The following is a 21,929-nucleotide window of genomic DNA, read 5'->3' on the forward strand; positions in this document are numbered from 1 at the left end:
GTGAGGCTGACAGATAAAATTATTTCATGATGAGAGCCAGGCGCCAGGACTGCCAAAATGAAATAAATAAATGTATCATTAAATAATTAATTAAATGTGTCAACAATTAATTAAATGTGTCAATAATTAATTAAAATGTGAAATAAATAAAGAATTAATTAAATGTGTCAATAATTAATTAATTACATGTGTCATAACTATTTATTTAATTAATTAATTCCAATTCTAATTAATTATTGACACATTTAATTAATTATTTAATGGAGTATTTAATTAATTCATTATGGCAGTCCTGGCACTCCATAGTTACCCAGCCTGAAACGAAATACTGTCTCTCACCAGCCTCTACAGTGCAATAAGCAATACGTTTGACCTTAGAACTGAAGAAGCTTCTTGGTAGAGAGGTGAAACATCGGCAAGCAACATAAGGAAATCCAGGCATTTTTCCTTCCAAGCTCCCTAGAAAGCTCACAATGAAGCACCCTTTGGTCAACTCCAGAGCCAACAAGCTGAACATCCTGTATAAGAACTTTGTAGGTAAGAGCAGTTTCTCTTCATAATACACTGATATTTTATACATTATAATAAATCCAATCATGTTTACATTTTATTCGTAGAAACTGATAACTTTCAGGTGCAGACGTGGATGTTTGGACAAATTGTTCATGTAGATAATCCTCATTGCTGTTTTTTGTGATCATTGCACTCTATGTGATTATTTTTCTCCTGCTGTATTTCAACAACTTCTCACGGCTAGCGGAGTGAGCTGTGTAGAGGAATAACTGAGGACCCAAAAGGTGAAAACAGAAAGTCCACGAGAAACGCAGGAGCTCACGGAACAGTTCACTGATGGTTCAAGGGTTGACCCGTAGGCCATGAGCACAATAGTCCAAAAAGGTTCAGCTCCGGAGGCCCACTGTGTGAAAAGCTGGTCCGGAGGCCGGCTGTACAGAAGGTTCCTGGGACCTTCCAGCGGATGCAGAAGACAGCTGAGGTGATCCCTCGGACTCTCCAGTGGAGGCAGATGACTGGATGGGACCCTCCGACCCTCCAGCGGAGACAGACACAGACCCAGTAAGTACAGGGACCTCAGGCAGACAAAGAGAGGAACCAGCAGTTGCAGGGACCTCTGACAGATACAGAGCAAAACCAGCTGATGCAGGGACCTCTGGCAGATACAGAGCAGAACCAGCTGGTGCAGGGACCTCTGCCAAGCACAAAACAGAACCAGTAGGCTCAGAGACCTCTGGTATTCCTTACACTGGCTGGAGTTGAGCAGCAAATTGGTTTGGCTCAGGTAGCGACAGCGGGATGCAGTCCTCAGGAAGCTGAAAATGTTCACCAACAAACCCAGCAGAGGACGGAGGCGGAAGGTGAAGTAGTTGGCGCTGGTGTCTTAACCTCCAGGGGTCTTGAGTCGGCTGGTGGCTGGCACTCAGCCTCTGGGAGGCCCTGGAGGGAGTTACTGTCTCTCACATGGCCAGCTTTTGAGAACCATTAAATGTTTCTATGAAGTGTGTTCCCTGCTTAAGATGAGTAGTTGAAGATGATGGCTGAACCAATGAGTGGACTGATGGCTGAGCTAAAGGCGACTGAGCACATAACTGAGCTAGGGGCGACTGAGCGATGGACTGAACAGGAAGTTGAACTAATGGCTGAGGTGCAGGCCCTGCTAATGGCTGAGCTAGCGGCAACACAGGAGACTTGGATAGTGGCAATACAGGAAATTTGGATAGCGGCAATACAGGAGACTGAATTAAGGGCGACTGAGCTGAGCGTGACTGAACTGAGGGTGACTGAACAGGAGACTGAGCTAATGACTGAAGTAATTGTTGAGGTGAAAATGGAGCTTGTGGCAGAGTTGATGACCAAACTGCTGGCCAGGCAGCTAACAGAGCTTCAGGCCGGGCCGGGCTGCACATCCTCCACCAAGCAGAGCAGGTGAGCAGTGAAGGGGGTGAAGGCGAATGTTGTGGAGAATGTGCAGTCCGAGGGATAGCAAACGGGAGGGAGGCATAGCTGATCCTAATAAACGGGGAAGCAAAACTTGATACATTGACATAGGACACAGACTTTCAAAGCAAAAAAGGAAACATAACAGACATGGACTTGACTAGGGGATAAAGCTGATAAGTGGGACAAAAACTAGGGCTGGGTATCATCACGGATTTCTAGAATCAATTCGATTCCGATTCACAATGTCCCAAATCGATTGATTCGATTCAGTTAAATTTTTTGCCTCAGACAGTCAGAAATATTAAAATTCTGATCACGATCATTTTCCTGGCCTGGGATTTTATAGCAGATGACCTTAAAAATATTCTGCAGTAGATCAAAAACGAAAGAAAACAATTAATCAACATATAAACATGATGCTGCTGAAGTGAAATAGAGCAAAGTTACTGAGGTGTTATTAGAGACAAAACCAAGCATTATGCAATTTTGCACAATTTTTAAAAAGTTTACATTTGTTCAGTAGCTGATTGAACAGCAAAAATTAGGCTCTCTTTTCGGAAGTAAGTAAAAGCGAAAAAAAACCAGCGTCTGACAGCGTTGTAAACAATGGTAGACTTGTGCGTAATAAGCAAGTAAATAATGCAGAAAACTGAGATTTCTAGACAAGAAACTGTTTTTGAAGTACACACAGAGAGAGAGAGAGAGAGAGAGAGATAGCTCTGCATGAAGTGTGATTTTTATTGTGGTGAAAGCAAAGCACCAAAAGTAAGATGAAATTTATGATGATGTTTATGTGAAGGGAAATGTGAAGCTTATTTTGGATCTTCTTTTGCTGCTGGTTCAGTCAATATTGTTTAGAGAGATACAACCTGCAGCTTCAGAATCTATCGCAAAAAGGGCGTAAACATAAAGCGCTGACCCACTGAAACATCAGAATCAGTGAACTGTCGGCTTTCAGCCCCGAGCGCGTCCGTGTTGTCAGGTGAGAAAGGCGACATCTCACTGATTCTGATCTGTCGGGTGCATGTGTGCAGAATCCACGTACCTGCTCTAAGTCACTGTTTTAGCTGTGAATTAGATTCAAAATCGATTCAGGATTTTAATAAATCAATACAACATTATCTAAGCTAGAATCTATTTTAATCGATAAATCGATAATCAAAATCCACCCCTAACAGCAATCATGGAAGACAGAAAAAGACATCTAAGTGGTTGATGATTGAGCATGTGTCTGACAAACGAATTTTCCTTGAGATAAATTAAGTTCTTAATTAATGACTAACCTCATATTGTGGATGGATTTTCTCAGTTGTTCTCCTGACTGAAGTTTGGTCCATTTACAGCATCCTGCCATGCGATTGCATTTGTTCCTTACCACCGGGAACTGTCATGTTAACTTTTATCGAGTGGAAAAAAAGATGGATGCCTGGATGTTAAACGTAATTATTACACCTGGTAGAGCAGCAACGCTGATCATTTTATTAAAGATTAAAGAATTTAGACAATTTTTGTGATTCCACAGTAATCGTTTGACTTTGGGACCTGCAGCATAGTTTGGGTCCAGCCTTAAAGACTGGATTCTGTTGTTATTATTTAATTTAATAATACATTCCAAGAACTGTTACCCTAGACAATGATTGCAAACTAGATCGTCTGATTGGCTGAAAGACCTGTCTCGTCATTAACTAGGGTGGGAGGAGCAATGATGTCAGAGTGTGATGAGAGTACAGCAAACTGGCAATGATTTGTTTTAAGGTAAGTCTATACAAATCCCTATTTTTTCATTTTTTATCACCCCAATCCCTCGTCCTCCCAATTATGTAATAAAAATAGCTAAACTTCCATAATTTTCATCTTTGTCCCTAGACACTCCAGTATTATAATATAAATGACTAATGCTTTGAACATTGTGCTTATGTACCCGGTATGACTAAGAAACATGCCACTCTATGTGCACCAAACATCTGAACTTAATTTAATGTATTTGTTTATATTTTATGTATTTGATTATATTTTATGTGTTTTTAAAAATAATTTCAACACGGGGCTCAATTGGATTCATTTTTATAGGTGGTTCAGTCAGTAGTAAAATTCTCTGATCCTGATTAATATTATATTTTATTATTACTGCTAATAATAATAATAGTAATAGATAACACCTTTGTTTATGTGGACATTTGTACAGCACTTTATTTAATAGCACAGAATCAAAGTTTATTGATTTCATTTACAAGGTATAATTTCAAATTAAAAGATTCCTAATGGTAGCTGTGCAAATCTTATTGTATTAGTTACACATAAAATTCCTAATGGCTATTCCTATTTTCCAAGATCCATCATCCTATAAAAGACAGCAGAATTCATTTGTCTAAATGCCTGAACAATCATTGAGCACAACAGCCAACTTTGGAGGAGTGGCGGTGGAAACAGGCTTGAATTAGGAGTCCTTGTTGTTACCTTTTAGCAGAAGTTGGAGAAGATGGAGAAGAGGGGTTTATTTGAATGCTGGTTCAATCAGAATTCCATCAATCCAAATGAATAACTCTTTCATTTTATTCATCATATTCCCTAAATCTTCCAGTTATACAATACAAATGATTGATGCTTTCATTTTTTCATCCCAATCCCTTGATCTTTCAATACAGAACTACATTACATGAACCACATTTAATCTGACTGTTCATTTTTGCATGTAATGTTTTACAACAGAGCACCACATGCCCTAAACCAGGTGGCTTCTTCACAAGAGCAAGACAATGAAAAAAGAGGAGAATACTTCGGATCCCAGGGTCCCAGTGTATGTCTTGCATGTGAGAGGAAGATGGCGTTTTGAAATATTGGATACAGTAAACAATGCACTGGAGTTACTGGAGCAAGATGGAATTAGTAAGACTCCAGTTCTTCAGGAGTCTCAGTCTCAGAGCAATGATGTGCCAGCCACTGTAAGTTCCTGTAGTAACACAAAAAGTCATTAACAGTTGAAAAGTCTTTTCTTTAACTGTTAGTGTTAATCACCTACCTTGTCTCCACATCGCATTGATCAGATGGAGATGCCTATCCCCTTGGTCTTTCACTGACATCAGTACCATCAGATTTTTTTTATTAAATTGTTACATACCTGTAGATGTTCAATAGCCAGATAGGAAATTAGCCACACTCTAAGTATAAGTATAAATTATAAATTATAAAAAACTATGCTATGTTCCTGCAATTGTTACTTTCTTTCTTAACCTCCTATGACCTGAACTCTTCCATGGCATGCATTTTTATTTTCTCTTTGATATTTGGGCTGATTGGGACCTGATGAATGTAAAAACAAAGACTTGCCAGATTTTTGTTTCTAAGAAAAATGAGAGCCACATATGAGGATATCCATTTAAAATTTTGATAGAACAGTAGCAGTATAATGTCCTCGTAAGTGGATATCAGGCCCTTGTAGAGCAAAATTGAGTATTTTGGTCTAAATAACCCAAAATGTGATGTCCACATATTTGGACGCCAGGACCTAGGAGGTTAAGATTGATGCAGCTGTTAAAGAGCCTCAGTCCAGCAATTATGATGTGCCCACCAATGTAAGTTATACAGAAACACGGCTATGAAGAAATGAAATATCAGATGAAAGTTACTGCAACAAATACTAAGAATCTCCTCTCTTCATTTATCTTTGCAGGCAGACGGTGTTGCTGATGGGAAAGGAAAATGACTGCCAATAAAGACACACAAACATAGCTACACACACACAAGCATGCATGCACCTGCACACATATGTTCATATACAACAATGTTCAGATAAAGTTCAATAAAGTTCTTGTTGTTCAACTGCAAAATCCTGTGTTTTCTTTCTCACACTGATGGAGGATGGGAAAAGTCCACAGTCATGGTATTCAAAAAGAATATAATGCAAAGATTTGCAGCTGAATCACAACATGAGGAGCAGCATTGTAATGTAATCCTTCTTATATAATACTGTTATATACCTACTTACTACTTGAAGCACTATAGATTAAAAGTCCCATTTTAACTGTAGATTAAAACAACACTTAAAAAAACAAGTTTAATAATTTGTTTGAAAAGGTGTAATTCCAGATTAAAGTTACAGTACACTAATAAGATTCACAAAACAGATTCACTGAATGTTATTTATTATAATTACAGAAAAGACTCCAAGCGAATCATCTTCAATTCCAAGTACTAGTACCTGGTAATATAGGCAGAATTAATAATGTGATTGGCTGAAAGGTCTTTATAGTCATGAGTTTGGGTGGGAGGGGCAGTGATGTCAGAGTGTGGTAAGAATACAGCAGACTGGAAGAGATTTGCTTCAAGGTAAGTTCAATCAAAATCACTAATGCTTTAATTTTTATGATATTAATCTCTAGTTCTTCAAGTTTTTAGAATACAAATCAAAAATTCTTCCAGATTTTCCATTCTAATATTTAGATCTTCCACTTATAGAATAAAAATCACTAATTCTTCCAAGATAGTAATGGTTATTTCCTCTGTATGTGTCTTATCTTTGGAAACTCGGCTTCATCACATGCAGAAGAAGGAAGAACAATGTCAGGTATGTACAAGTGTTAGTTCTACATATGTTTGATTCCTGAGATTCAGTGGTCCCACATGGTATTCCTAAGATTTTTATTTGTCCTTCATGCAGCGGAAATACAGCTGCAAAATGCTGACAATGAAGCACGCATTGGTCTGAGCCTACAAGATGACAATCTTACAGGAGAACATTACAGGCAAGAGCAGTTTGTCTTTGTTACACAGAGATACTTACCACAATAAAAGAATACATCCACTAACATTCTATCCTCATAAATGTTTTAGATGTACATGTGGGCAATTATTGGATCCATTGACCTGGTGAATACTACTTGCAGTTGCAGCTGCAACCATTTTATTCTATATGGTGGTCTTTCTCCTGCTCCATTCCAACAAATACATCTAAGTAAATAAATGCAGATTAAAAGGAAGTTCAATAAAGTTTATTTCTTTACAAATATCAAAATTGTGTCTTCATTCTCACACTGGGTTAATGCGGGATGTCAAAGGTTGTCTAACATCAAGATTTATGGTGGTTCAAAATGCAGACAAGAAAAGAAAACTACAGGTGAATCCAAATGTGATGCTCATTGTTGTTCCCAAAACTAAGCAAAAAATGCAATGTAATATATTTGTACTAATCTTTAGCTGTTAGACTACTAAATGCTGACAGGGGTCGTTTGGATTCATATTTATGATCATTAATTTTTATAGGTTGTGTGAATGAGCAGACAAAAATGGCCCTTTTTGGGATTAATAAAGTTATGTGAGATTAGTTAAAAAGAAAAAAATGGGCATTTGTGCAACATTTTATTTAATATTACAGAGTCAAAGTTTATTGATTTCTTTTACAAGGTATAATTTCAAATAAAATGATTCCTAAAGGTAGCTGTGCAAATCTTGTTATTAAGTTAGTTGTATTAGTTACACATAAAATTCCTAATGGGTATTCCTATTTATTTGAAGGTTCTCCAATCAGAGTTAGTGGATCAAGCTGGAACCAGGGAGGTTGTTGCAGCTCTTCAAGGGTCTCAGTTTCAGAGCAATGACGTTCCATCCACTGTAAATTCATGGAGCACAGGAATACAACAAATCATTAATAAAAAATAAAAAAAAGATTGCAAAAGACACTTAGAATCGCCACCATAAATTTGTCTTTGCAGCCAAGGAGTTCTAATTATGGGAAAGAAAAATAAATGCTAGACAAGACATACAAATATGACCACCACACACGCACACACACACACAAACAGTTAAGAGGTCAAGATTAGTCAGAAATATATATCTAATTGGTTGGTGATTGATTATTTATTGTCAGATGTGAACTCAATTCAATTCAGTTTTGCTTAGTGCCATATAGTGCCAAATTCCACCAACAGTTTCTTCGAGCTGCTTGGAAAGGTAACGACCCTTACAATAATATCAAGAAAACAGAAAAAAAATTACTATGGCCCTTGTGAGCAAAAGCTATGGTGACAGTGGCAACGAAAACCTTCCTTTTAACAGGAAGAAACCTCCAGCACTACCAGGCTCACAGAGGGGCTGCCATGTGCTGTGACCGGCTGGGATTCTGTCTGCATATCAATTCAATTCAATAAAACTTTATTGATCCCAAAGGTTGACCCCGAAGGAAATTGGTTTAAGGGTGCCGACCTTTTGCCAGCGCCAGCTTACCCTTCCAACCATACATACAGTACATTACACAAACATCACATGGGTAAGACAGGTCCGAGAGGTATAATAATGGAAAATCCACAACACGAGGAAAGACGAGGAGAAAAAAGAACTCCCCCAAGACTGAGCTCACACAGGGAGATCAGTTTGAGAACAGAAAGAAACACATAAGCACATAGCACATGAATCATCACATCTCACAACATAGAAGACATAAGCTTCGAAGGCGTTTGGAGGGTGTGGGGGGTGGGGCTGGGGGGGTGAGTGTAGGTCTGTGTCAGTGTGCGTGTGAGTGTGTGAGTGTCCTGCTGAGAGAAAGTGTCCCTTCACTTTATTAGGTAAAAGTCAACAATCTTCGGTCGACGCGCGTGGTCTTGAATGAGGAGAGAGATACAATAAATGGTCTTGTTATCAAAGGAGAATTGTTATTCCCGTCAGCTTTTGCCTCAAGCATCCAGTCGGTGCCAAGGGGGCCGCATGAGGTGAAGATGGTAGTTGTTTTGGTTAGTGCGAACAAACTGCTTCCAATTTACAGTAGGTCTAATGTCCGTCACTGGTGACCAGGTCTCTAAATTCCTGTTGTTCTTCCCCAAGATCTTATCCATATCGTGTTAAAAAAAACCACAGTCTGAGTAGTCAAAGGAGCTTGCAAAGAAAAGCGTCTGGACTTCTTTAAGTTGCTTGAAGACGTTCTAAGGTCAAATGGTGGAGAGTCCCAGATATAAACCCAGTGGGAGTAACCCCCCACAGAGGGACAAAAGGACCCCCTGATGATCCTCTAATCGCCTGAGCCAAGGTGTGAAACTGGGTGTGGGTCCCAATCAGCCAGAGTTTCGGGTGAGTTCATTGTGAAACCTGCCCCCACCTTATCATGCGAATTCCTGAGATCAGATGGCCCAGGATGTGAGTGGGCGTTAAGGCGTCTGGGAAAGGGTCTCACAACTGGATTATAGATGGCAGAGAGTTGGTGTCGTAAGCCCCCGCCTCTGTTCAAAGATGGTCGCTCACAGTGGACATAGATGGCTTCTTTCACTCCTCTTTCAAACCATCTGTCCTCTCTGTCCAAAATGTGAACATTGGCATCCTTGAAAGAGAGTCCTTTATCCTTAAGATGCAGATGGACTGCTGAGTCTTGTCCTGTGGAGGTGGCTCTTCAGTGTTGTGCCATGCGCTTGTGAAGTGGCTGTTTGGTCTCTCCAATGTAGAGGTCTGGGCATTCCTCGCTGCACTGTACAGCATACACCACATTGTTAAGTCTGTGTTTTGGCGTTTTGTCTTTCAGGTGAACCAGTTTTTGTCTGAGCGTGTTGCTGGGTCTGAAATGCACCGGGATGTCATGCTTGGAGAAAACTCTCCTGAGTTTTTCTGATACACCGGCTACATAGGGGATGACAATGTTGTTGCGTCTGTCTTTCTTATCCTCCCTCGCTGGTGTCTGATCTTCTTTTCTGTGCCTCTTTGCTGACTCTAAGAACGCCCATTTAGGATAGCCGCACGTTTTGAGTGCTTCCTTTACATGTGTGTGTTCCTTCTTTTTTCCTTCAGGCTTAGAGGGAACATGTTCTGCCCGGTGGTGTAGGGTCCTAATTACTCCAAGTTTGTGTTCCAGAGGGTGATGGGAGTCAAAGAGGAGGTACTGGTCCGTGTGTGTAGGCTTCCGGTAAACTTCGATGTTGAGGTTGCCGTTCTCTTCAATGTGCACAGCGCAGTCCAGGAAAGGCAAACAGTTGTCCTTTGTGTCTTCCCTGGTGAACTTGATGTTTTTATCCACAGCGTTAATGTGCGCAGTGAAGGATACCACTTCTTGTGTCTTGATTTTGACCCAGGTGTCGTCTACATATCTGTACCAGTGGCTGGGTACTCTTCCTTTGAAAGAGCCAAGAGCCTTCCTTTCCACCTCCTCCATGTAAAGGTTGGCTACAATAGGTGACATGGGGGAGCCCATGGCACAGTCATGTTTTTGTCTGTAAAAGCCTTCGTTGTATTTGAAATATGTAGTGGTGAGGCAGAGGTCTAACAGTGTGCAAATCTGATCGGGTTTTGAAGTTGGTCCTCCAAGGAGCTGTCTTCTTGTTGTCGTTTTCTGACAGTCTCCACGGCCTCCGTGGTGGGTATGCAAGTGAAGAGAGAGACTACATCAAAGGACACCATGGTTTCATCTGGATCCAGGGTAATTTTCTGGACCTTGTCAGTGAAGTCGGTGGAGTTCTTGATGTGGTGTGGGGTGTTCCCCACGAGAGGAGCAAGGATGGTAGCAAGGTGTTTAGCAATGTTATAAGCAGTGTTGGGTAAGTTACTTTAAAATAGTAACTTAGTTACATTACTAGTTACTTCTCTCAAAAGTAACTCAGTTACTTCAAGTTACTCGTTACTTTCAAAGTAACTAGTTACTAGGGAAAGTAACTTTGGTTTTACTCAGAATTCTCTTGTTAATGTGTTGCTTCCATAACTTTGCCAGTCTTCTAGCTTGCTTACTTGCCACAAGTACACTGTGCCACCTACCAATAGAAAGGAAAAAATAATGTGCCCATTTCCACGAGAGAAACCCCACGCCTGGACCGTCATTGACTACTGCCATGATTCTAGCCTACGTCACAGTGTCATGTGCGCCTTTTACATCCAACACAAAAACTGAAAATACTAAAAGTATTTCTTTGTGCCCCCCTTTCCCTTTTAATGCCCTACATGGACCCCTGGCAACACTTTGCTAGATCCGCACCTGCACAGTTACCAGCTGTCAGCTACTTAGAAAAGGATCCTGGTGTTATTTGTCTGTCAGAAACAGTTCATAACTTCCCTTCAACTCGTTCATGTCACCTAAAAGGTAAACCTGTTTCTCCATCACAGCTCTGATGATTCAGTAAGGACATCTCCTGGTTTCATCTTCATGTTTCCCTCTCACCAGATAACCAAACCATATCATGACCAGCAGCTTTTTTGCAGCTGTGGCTCCAGCAAACATCAGCTGATACTAGAAATTAATATTAAATAAATTCTAACAACAGCTGATCAAGCTTAAACTGCTGCTGTTGTTTAGCGCGACATCCGCTGGTTTCCTCTTTCGGCGCAAAGTGGGCGATAAACAAACAAGAGAGAAAAGCCGATCAGCTGATCACTGATCAGTTTCATGATTGAAGTAGAAACGGGAGAGGGAGGGGAGAGGATGAAAGAAGAAGAGGCAGCTGTGCAGCGTAAACACAGAATAACTCCAGCTTTGTGCCTTTTTCATTGTAGCTGAATTACGGGACAAACTGTTCCTTTTCACCTCAATAAGAAACGCGTAATATTTTCTCTGAATACCAGACGGGACGGTTGGCAACTCTAATAACTTATGAACAAAATAAAGTTCAACATCATTAACTTCATAGCACCCACCCAGCTGTATAGAAACTCCGTCATGCTAGCTAGCACGCAGTACGGAAAAAGTCAGAATAACGAACATAAACTCCAACTAAACTTGGTTTATATCTGACCCAGAGAGACTGCAGGTCATAACTTCTTACCTGAACTTGGACCGGCGGCCGCCTCGGGTCTCTTTTCCTTCTGCGTCCCTTTTCCTTCATCCACCTGCTGGCTTCCACCACTTGCTAATGTTACTGAATCTGTGGAAGCTCCGCGATAGCCACCACACGAAGTAACGAGTAACTACCCTATCTAAATCACAGTAACGACTAACGCGTTCCTGATTTTGGCATAATAACTAGTTACCGTGCTCGTTACCACAATAATAACGTAGTTACTGTAACGCGTTACTTAATAACGCGTTAGTCCCAACACTGGTTATAAGTGGCTGAGTTTATGCTACTGACTATGGGTCTGAGTGGGACAGCTTCCTTGTGGATTTTAGGAAGTCCGTAGATGCAGGGTATGGCATCCCCTGGGTAAAGGCGGTGATATGTAAGGCGGTCAATAATTTTGTCCTTTTTAAAAGTCTTGAAGGCAAGCTATAACTTTCTTTTTGTAGCTGCTTGTGGGGTCTCGCTTTAAGGCTTTGTAGGTATTGTTGTCACTGAGGAGAGTAGTGATCTTTGTATGGTAATCTGTAGTGTTTAGGACCACGGTGCATCTTCCCTTATCAGCTGGTAAAACAGTGATGTTGTGGTCTTTGCTCAGGGAAGCGACAGCCTTCTTTTCCAGTATTGTGAGGTTGGATGGAGGGACTTTGGCACTGGAGAGCGTGGCTGAGACTTTCATCCTGATTTGCTCTGCTTCTGTCTGTGATAATTTATTAATCCGTATGGCAGATTCTGTGGCTGTGATGAGGTCCACTATGGGCAACTGTTGTGGAGAAATGGCAAAACTGAGTCCTTTGGCTAATACTCTCTTTTCAGGTTCAGTGAGAATCCTGTCTGAAAAGTTCTTAACCCATTTCTCCTGACTGACTTCAGGTGTGTTTTCTTCTCTGGGTTGTGTAGGTTACGGATGAGGAGTGTGTGTTTTTGAAAACAAGATGTGAAATTTCCTGTGTTGTCTTTCTTTTCCTTTAGAGTGTTGGGCCCGCTGAGCCTTGTCCATAAACTTGTAAACCTCTTCTAAGATTGGAGAGGGTAGAAGGATTTCCAGTTCCTGCAGGGTCTGGCTGATCTTGATCTGGAGGGCATCTATGGTGAAATGGACCTGTCTTATCCTTTAACGTAAAAGGTGATTTTGTGCTCTCTGTAGAATCAAATCACAAATCAAATCACAGTCTGAGTACTCACAGCCATGCCCGTTGTCTATCATGTCGGCCAGCCTTGTGGGATTTTGAACAGCTGTAGCCGCTTCTTGTTCTTCTATAAGCCAGGTCTGTCACGGCTCAACGGCACGAGGGAATAGGGATGGACACAGGCGCAGAAACCAACCCGGAAGCGAGGTGACAGAAAACAAATGATTTATTTCCGCCCACAGGAAAACAAAGGTGAAACACAAAGCGACGCCACCACACTAGTGGCGCGTAGGATTCGTCTGTGATAATGAGGGCGACCTAGACACCTCTAGGAGACGGCTGAACAGCGGGGACAGCGGGGAGGTAGAAACAGGACTAGGTAGGGGCCGGGGCACTGGAACAAGAGGAGATCACGATCAGAGGGATCCAGCAGACAACCAATAATCCTCCGCAGTTGAATTGAATTGCCTTACTTGGTTTCAGATGGAGGGGACAGGTGGAGCGGAAAACCCGGAAGCGGTCGAGGCGTGGGGAGGCAGGCAGGTGAGCAGTGGGCCGGCAGGCCACGTTGTGTGAGCAGCTGGCGGCCCAGGTCCAGGAGGACGGGAGCGGGGGGAACAAGATCTCCACTCCGGGTGCTATCGCTGAGGACAAGAAAAGACAGATCAGTCATCACACGGCGTTAAGACAAGGTTTAGGATGCTCCACTGAACTAACATGGGAATAGCAGATACTCAGGCGATGAGTGGTTGAGAGCGCAGGTCTGATATACCGCTGGCACGATTGCTCACAGGTGGTCAGCCAGGGAGGGGCAACCGGACTCCGCCTAAAGGAGGAGGAGCCGCTGTCTGAGACCTGCAGGTGCCCAACCAGACCATGACAAGGTCCGAGCCAGCTCAAACCAGGAATTTGTCAGTCTTGTTAAGGGAGCAGTTGATCAAATCCATAATTCTTCTTTAGGTTTATAGAGAACAAGTCTGGTAGACTCTTTTAAGGTTAGAGAATAAGCAAGACCATACAAAAGACATGAGAAGCCAAGCAGGAAAGATTAGAGAGGGAGAAGGAGAAAGTGCAACCGCCTCCATCAAAAGCCAAAAGATTCAAAGTGTTGTATTCATAATACTATTTCCTTTGTAGTATTGTCTTTTCTATTTCTATTTTAAATGTCATTGTTTTCCTGTCACACTTAGCGTGGTTCTTTCCACCTAGTTTCCCCTAATCTCCCCTAAACTGTTAAGTTCACGCGGTTTTTATTTTCTATAACATGTAGTTAGTTTATTGCTGTCATTGAGTTCATAAACACGTCTGTTTGAAGTTATTTTATTGGAGTATCTAACAGCAAGAATTTGGAGAATCAAAGATAATTTTAGCAAGCTGTGATTTCAAAAGAGTTAAACATTGCACTAATAAGATTCCCAAAAGCTTTTAAGATATTAATTTAATGGAATTTAATTTAATTATAGAAAAGATTCCAAACAAGTCGTCTTCCATTCCAAGTACTGGTACCATCAACTATGTTGGCAAATTAGATCGTGTGATTGGCTGAAGGATCTGACTCATCATGAACTTTTGGGGGAGGAGCAATAACGTCAGACTGTGGTGAGAGTACAGTAGACTGGCAAAGATTTTTTTTCAAGGTAAGTGCAATCCTAACCACTAATTCTTTCCTTTTGTTATGATCCTAATCCTTAGTCCTTCCAATGATACAATACAAATGGCTAAACTTCCATAATTTTCATCCCTGTCCCTGGACATTCCAGTTATGTAATATACATCACTAATGCTTCCAACATTGTGCTGATGTCCTCTGTATGCAGTCTGTCTTTGGAAACATGCCATGCTATGTGCACCAAACATCTGAACTGTATTTAATGTTTTTGTTTATATTTTATGTATTTTTAAAGAATAATTTCTCTTTCAACACAGTATTGCAAGTCCTTAGTCAAGTGGGCTCCTCACAAGAAGAGGAAAATGGATAGAAGAGCGAGTACTCCAATTCCTGAGGATCCTGTGAAAAGCAACAAACCACCACTGGTGGAAAAAGATGAAACTAGGAAGCTGGAGATTTCTGAAGCCATTAAAGAGCCTCAGTCCAGCAATGATGGTGTGCCAGTGAATGTAAGTTAACAGAGTAACACAGCCAACAAGAAATGAAATATCAGATGAAATGAGTTACTGCAACAAATACTAAGAATCTCCTCTCTTCATTTGTCTTTGCAGGCAGACGGTGTTGCCGATGGGAAAGGAAAATGAAAATATGCTTTAAAAAGGTATTCAGAGCTGAGGCTTACCAGTGGAGGGGCAGGGATGCCACACGCAAACTAAAGAAAGAAAACACACCCAAAACACAAGTGCAGCACACTATCACACACACTCACACTAATAAACTAAACAAGGCAGGTGTGTACACTCAAGGGATCCCACCACCAAGGCACCCTAGTCTCCTCCACGTCGGCACTCCGCATCTGAATAAAAGAAACAAAGAAAATTTTAATATATTACAACAAACTAATGTGTAGCACCGGGGGATAACCCAACTGCAAGACCACACTGGTGATCTACAGCTAGAAAAAGGGCCTCCCACCAGTGGTGCAACAAAAATCCAAACTACAAATCAAAAGCAATAAAACAACATACAATCTGGATAAAACTCTAAAATCTGGAGCAAACGGAATCGCCGTACTGCTCCAACTTGCCGTCACACAACGACAAGTTAACAGTCAATCAATATGCACGCCAGCTGACTCCGATAACCGGCATGCATATGGCCGTTGTCCACGCCGACGTCCACTGTAAAAGCTGACAGCAGCAGGGAAAGAAATCTCACAACGGGAACAGACGATAAAAGCACAGCAAGGCAAAACAGCAGCACTTCCTGCGAAACATAATAAATAATTACTATAAAAGAACAATAGAAGGCAGAGAGCGTAACAAAAGTTGATTACGTACCAAGTAAGCCGTGTCATAGAACGTAAGCAGAATAGCTCAGAGGAGGCTTCTATAGCTACGACCAACCGCGATGGAGGCTTCAGAAGAGTAACCCGCAAATGATCTCTACCACACCGGGGGGAAGTCAGGTGACCAAAAAGGAGATCACAGGCAAGCGATGCAGAGACACTCAAATGGCCACTATTTATACCAGCGCCCCCTAATGGGCCAGGCTGAAAGTGGGTTGGACCGAGGGATAACATTCATCCTGCCACACATGCACCTGCACACATATGTTCATATACAACAATGTTCAGATAAAGTTCAATAAAGTTCTTGTTGTTCAACTGCAAAATCCTGTGTTTTCTTTCTCACACTGATGGAGGATGGGAAAAGTCCACACTCATGGTAGTTTATTCAAGTTTATTCATTTCTTTGAAAAGGTGTAATTCCAGATTAAAGTTATAGTGGAGCGATCATGGCTCAAGAATTAGCAGCTCATCTTGTAATCGGAAGGTTGCCGGTTCGAGCCCCGGCTCAGACTGTCTCAGTCATTGTGTCCTGGGGCAAGACTACTGGTGGTCAGAGGGCCTGGTGGCACCAGTGTCTGGCAGCTTCACCTCTGTCAGTGCACCCCAGGGACTAAGTAAAGCGCTATACAAACACAGACCATTGAATAAGATTCACAAAACAGATTCACTGAATGTCATTTATTATAATTACAGAAAAGACTCCAAGTAAATCATCTTCAATTCCAAGTACTAGTACCTGCTAATATAGGCAGAATTAATAATGTGATTGGCTGAAAGGTCTGTGTAGTCATGAGTTCGGGTGGGAGGGGCAGTGATGTCAGAGTGTGGTAAGAATACAGAAGACTGGAAAAGAGTTGCTTCAAGGTAAGTTCAATCAAAATCACTAATGCTCTCATATTTTATGATTTTAATCTCTAGTTCTTCCAGTTAAAGAATATAAATCACTAATGCTTCCAACATTGTGCTGATGTTCTTCTTGTACTGATAGCCCTGCGCATTACTTGTAGGATTTTAGATTAAAAATCCAATTTCAAACTATGTATTAAAACAACACTTTATAAATATATTTCATTGATTTCTTTGACAAAGTGTAATTCCAGATTAAAAATTGCAGTACACTAAAAACATACCTAAAGGATGATATGTAAATGCCATTAATTAGGTTTATGAGATCATTTACATATAAATTTCCAAAAAAATCAACCTTGATTTCAAGTTACAGTTTAGAAAATGATTATTTGATTTGCTAATCAACATTGATGTGAGCAGAAGTCCTGAGAAGTGTGATTTTGGTCCTATCCAAATGACTAATTCTTCTGGGGTTTTTTTTTTGTTTGTTTGGTTTTTTTTTAAATCAAAGTCTCTAAAACTTCCACTTTTAGAATACAAACCAATAATTCTTCCAATATTTCCACTTTAATTTATAGATCTTGAATAACAATTACTAATCCTTCCAAGATACTAATGTATATTTCCTCTGTATGCAGGTTATCTTTGGAAACGTAGGGTCTTTTGTTCCTTCGTAATCCGACTTTGAGAATGTCAGGTATGTCCCAGTGTGTTAAAAAACTCTCTGCCATCTATAATCCAGTTTTGAGATCCCTTCCCAGATGCCTTAACGCCCACCCACATCTCAGGAATTCGCATGATAAGGTGGGGCCAGGTTTCACAATGAACTCACAAGAAACTCTGGCTGATTGGGACCCACACCCAGTTTCACACCTTGGCTCAGGCGATTAGAGGATCATCAGGGGGTCATTTTGTCCCTCTGTGGGGGGTTACTCCCACTGGGTTTATATCTGGGACTCTCCACCATTTGACCTAAGAACTGAAGAAGCTTCTCGGATGAGAGGTGAAACGTCTTCAAGTAACTTAAAGAAGTCCAGACACTTTTCTTTGCAAGCTCCTTTGACTACGATGACCTGGATGACTGAGAACCTTCACAGACAGACTGAGGTGGAGTTGTTGCTGCGAGTAACACAAAAATACAAAGTTGCAAAAGCGAGTGACAGTTAAAGAATTGGAAGAAACGCTCTCTTGAGCATGTACAGACTAGAGATGGACCGATCCGATATTACGTATTGGTATCGGTCCGATACTGGCCTAAATTACTGGATCGGATATCGGAGAAAAATAAAAAATGTAATCCGATCCATTAAATATCACGAAAGCACCTCACAAAACTTGCAACACGCCGTAACTCGCCTCAGAACGTTAGCACGTCGGAGCAATATGCATCACGTGATAGAGCGGCTGTGGCATGCAGGACCTGTCGGTGGTCTGGATAGCATGTGGAGCTTCGCTAGCAACCTGGCATTTCATCTCCGACAAAGTTATCCCAGAGAGAAGTAAAGCAAGTGTGTAAGTCCATCTCTGAATGTTTGTAAAGCATTCCTAGGTTAAGCTTAACAAGCGACTGCCTCTTCTTGCTGCTACTTCAATCATGAAACTGCTTAGTGATCAGCTGATTGGCTTTTCTGTCGCGAGTCTGTCTCTCTTGTTTGTTTTTGGCCCACTTTGCACCAGAAAGAGGAAACCAGCGGATAAACAACAGCAGCACGTTTAAGCTTGATAAGCTGTTGTTAGAATTTATTTAATATTACTTTCTACTCGAGGATCTTTTTCTACGTAGCTGACGCTGGTAACTGTGCAGGGGCGGATCTAGCAAAGTTTAGCCAGGGGGGCCGATAGGGCATGAACAGGGAAAAGGGCGCACAAAGACATACTTTTCTTTCTTATTCTCATTTAAAATGTCTAGCTTTTAATAAATAATTATCTGACACCCAAAGTTTTAATTTGATGTAAAATGAATAGAAGTCAATTACTGTATATAGTAACTATTAAGTCTAATATATATACCCTAGTAAGCTATAGTACTTTTTCCTTTGGGAAGGTATCATCTGTGCAGTCTGCAATTTTGTTGAAGAAAGATGTTGAATCTATTTAATAGTTCTTGAAAAAGAATTGATTTCTGTGCATTTTTTTTTCCATACTGCATCAAATTAAGGTTGATTACGTCGATTAAGCATCATGAGGTGGAGCATGAGGGGTGGTTCCCCATTTTTTATTTATTTATTTTTGTTGTTGCTGGGAGTTGGAACCCTGTTAGTTAGGTTGGTTAATATTTACGCTGAGTACTCTTTAAAATACCAGAATAGGGAGGATGGTGTAGGTTTAAGTTTATTAGATTGATCAGTGTTGCTGAACTATGAATTTTTTTTTTTTGCATACAGGTATAACAGAATAGCTTTAGTGTAGTTTTTGTTTTAAACTTGAGTATGAACTTATACAAAATGCAGCAAGATATTTAAAAAAACAGTTTTGTTGATTAAAAAACCCTATATCGGATTCATATCGGTATCGGCAGATATCCAAATTTATGATATCGGTATCGGTATCGGACATAAAAAAAGTGGTATCGTGACATCTCTAGTACAGACTGATATAAATCTTTAATACGGCTGTCAAAACTGAGAGCATTGTCCTTGTTTCAGACTGTCCCACAACATTATCGGCTTTGTGGACCACTTTATTGAGCCAGTTGGCATCTGCAAACTGCAACCTGCTGCCCCAGCATGCAACAGCAAAGAGGATGGCACTGGCCACAACAAACTCATAGAAAATCGTCAACCACCTCAGAAAATTACCTGGGCACTCTCGAGTGCAGTAGTGTTTTTTACCCAGTCCAGTTTATTTTCAGTGTGTACTTATATTTACAGTGCTCCACTATGTCTGCATTGACCCCTTTGATTAAAACAGGGGTCACGGGTTTCCTGGTCTTCCTAAAGTACAAAATCAATTATTTGGTCTTTTTCACTTTAAACTGCAGAAGATTTTGCTCAGACTACATGACAAAGGGGTCCACCACAGCCTGGCACTCATCACCCTCAGTGATGCATCCAACCACCGCAGAGTCATCAGAAAATGATGATGGCAGGTCTTGCAGTGGCTGAAGTTTGTGATGTAGAGGGTGAAGAGAAAGGGGAGAGGACCGTCTCTTGTGATGCCACTGTTTTGCTGATCATCTTGTCAGACACCTTGTGTTGAAGATGCATTTATTGTGGTTGTCCTGTCAGGTAATCAACAATCTAGGACCAAGAGTGACCTGACTATGTCGAGAGTGATTTAGGAAAATTATGGCCAGTGCTGTGGCTAAGAATAAATAAAGCAGGCAAAAATAATGCTTTACATAAAGCATGTGTAGTCTTACCCACACTAAACGACCAATTACAGTTATTCACTGATTTATTTGATATATTAAAGGGTGTAATTCCAAATGAACATTTTTCTCATGTTTATGTTATGGATATTTATATATACTAATGTATGCTGAAAAAACATTCTTCATCAAGTTATAAATCCAAATGAGTGATACTTCACACTATCAAAATTCCTAGAGGAAGATGTGGAAACTATGTTCATTCATCAGATATACATTATTGGTAAGAAATCACATGACCAAAGCAGAGAGCACGATTGGTTGAAAGATCTGAATGCTAAGATCCCCATAGATTATATGCAGAGCTGTTAGTGTTCATTAAGTTGAAGACGGTGGAATTACATAAAGGTACGTTTAGATAAAATTAACTAATTCCTTCCAAATGGAACATCCAAATCCCTAATCCCTTGTGTTGAATTCAAATGCTATAATTCCAAGTATTGTATATAAATCACTAATGTTTAGGTTCCCGCATGAGGTTATTCTTTTGTGTGTGGTGGGGGGGTCTTTCATAATTAAAGTCTACAGTCAAGGAAGAAGTGAGTAACAAAATGCAATACTTGTTCATATGTTCATACCTTTATACCTTGTAGCACCACACGTTAAGACCTATGTAATTCTCTGTGAGCACTTATTGAATTTATTTTAATAGCCATTCAGCCACACTAACATCTTTTTTCAACAGCTCTTCTTTGCTGAAGGGCTCTGTAATGATTAGTCAAACTGAATCCATTTTTAGAAATCTGTTTCACAATAAGTGAAATTTAAATCAATTATTCATCCATTCAAATCTCTAATTCTTCCAATCCTTAAATATTATTCCCCAATTCTTCCAAGTCTTGTATCCAAAGTAACAACTATTCCAACAAATAAATACATATCATTCAAAGTTTAAACAACATAATTCCCCATTCAAAGTAATCATTTTAGTTATTTTGTAATTATATCATGAATTTAGAGGTATAAATCTTAACCTTTAAGAATTTAAGATTAGACACATAATGAATTTGTTTTGAACATACTGTCTGCAATTTTTTTTACAAGTCAAACATTATTTTGTAGACCTCCAAAAGTTGATTCTGTTAATCTTGACATAGCGTTTTGTGGGAGAAACGTTTCGTCACTCATCCGAGTGACTTCTTCAGTCTCAGCTGACTGCAGGTTTCCCCAATCTTATAAACAGTGCATTTGCATAATGACTGAAACCAGCCCACTGAAGGAACAATGGGAACTGACCTCCAAGCCCATTGTTCCTTCAGTGGGCTGGTTTCAATCATTATGCAAATGTTCTGTTTATAAGATTGGGGAAACCTACAGTCAGCTGAGACTGAAGAAGTCACTGGGATGAGTGACGAAACGTTTCTCATACAAAACGCTACGTCCAGATGAACAGAATCAACTTTTGGAAATTTACTTTCCTGGATGATTGAGAATGCATCAAGACGATTATTTTGCAGACAGATGGTAGATTTGTCCTTTGGAAGTGAAGGGAGTTACGCTCAACAGTGAGTAAACATTCATTTACACATTAGTGTAACTACATATTTACACGTATATTTCTTTATGAAAACTTATTCTTATTTTTTTTACAAAAGAGACAATTTTTAAAAAAAATTAACAACTGTCAGCAAAAATACTGATTTAAAAAATCGGAATCACCTTATTTAAGTTCAATATAAATACACGGAAGTGTTATGAAAGCCCTAAGTCAAATGAAGTCATTTTAAATGGTTCAGCATTGTCTGCATCTGCAGAGGATTCATGTGTACATGTATTTTAAAATAATGATGCCAAGCGCCTTGATAGAATTGAAAAATCAATAAATGTTTTTCACCCCTTAATGTCTTAATTACAATCATTAATTCAGAGAAAATGTAGGAAATTGACCTCCCATTCTGAATTAGACAACCCCTGAAAAGGCTCTTCTGGG

General features: G+C 40.3%; 1 long non-coding RNA gene across 1 annotated transcript; it reads left to right on the forward strand.

Annotated features, from left to right (window-relative positions):
* The first annotated feature begins 1,040 nt into the window (after positions 1–1,040).
* On the forward strand, positions 1,041–5,010 carry LOC309707215. The gene is made up of 3 exons (XR_014276955.1): positions 1,041–1,074; positions 3,646–3,711; positions 4,666–5,010. It is a non-coding gene; the product is annotated as an uncharacterized lncRNA (long non-coding RNA).
* The last annotated feature ends 16,919 nt before the right edge of the window (positions 5,011–21,929 follow it).

This window comes from Aulonocara stuartgranti (assembly GCF_965226115.1).
Source record: "Aulonocara stuartgranti genome assembly, chromosome: 5".
Classification (NCBI taxonomy): Eukaryota; Metazoa; Chordata; class Actinopteri; order Cichliformes; family Cichlidae; genus Aulonocara; species Aulonocara stuartgranti.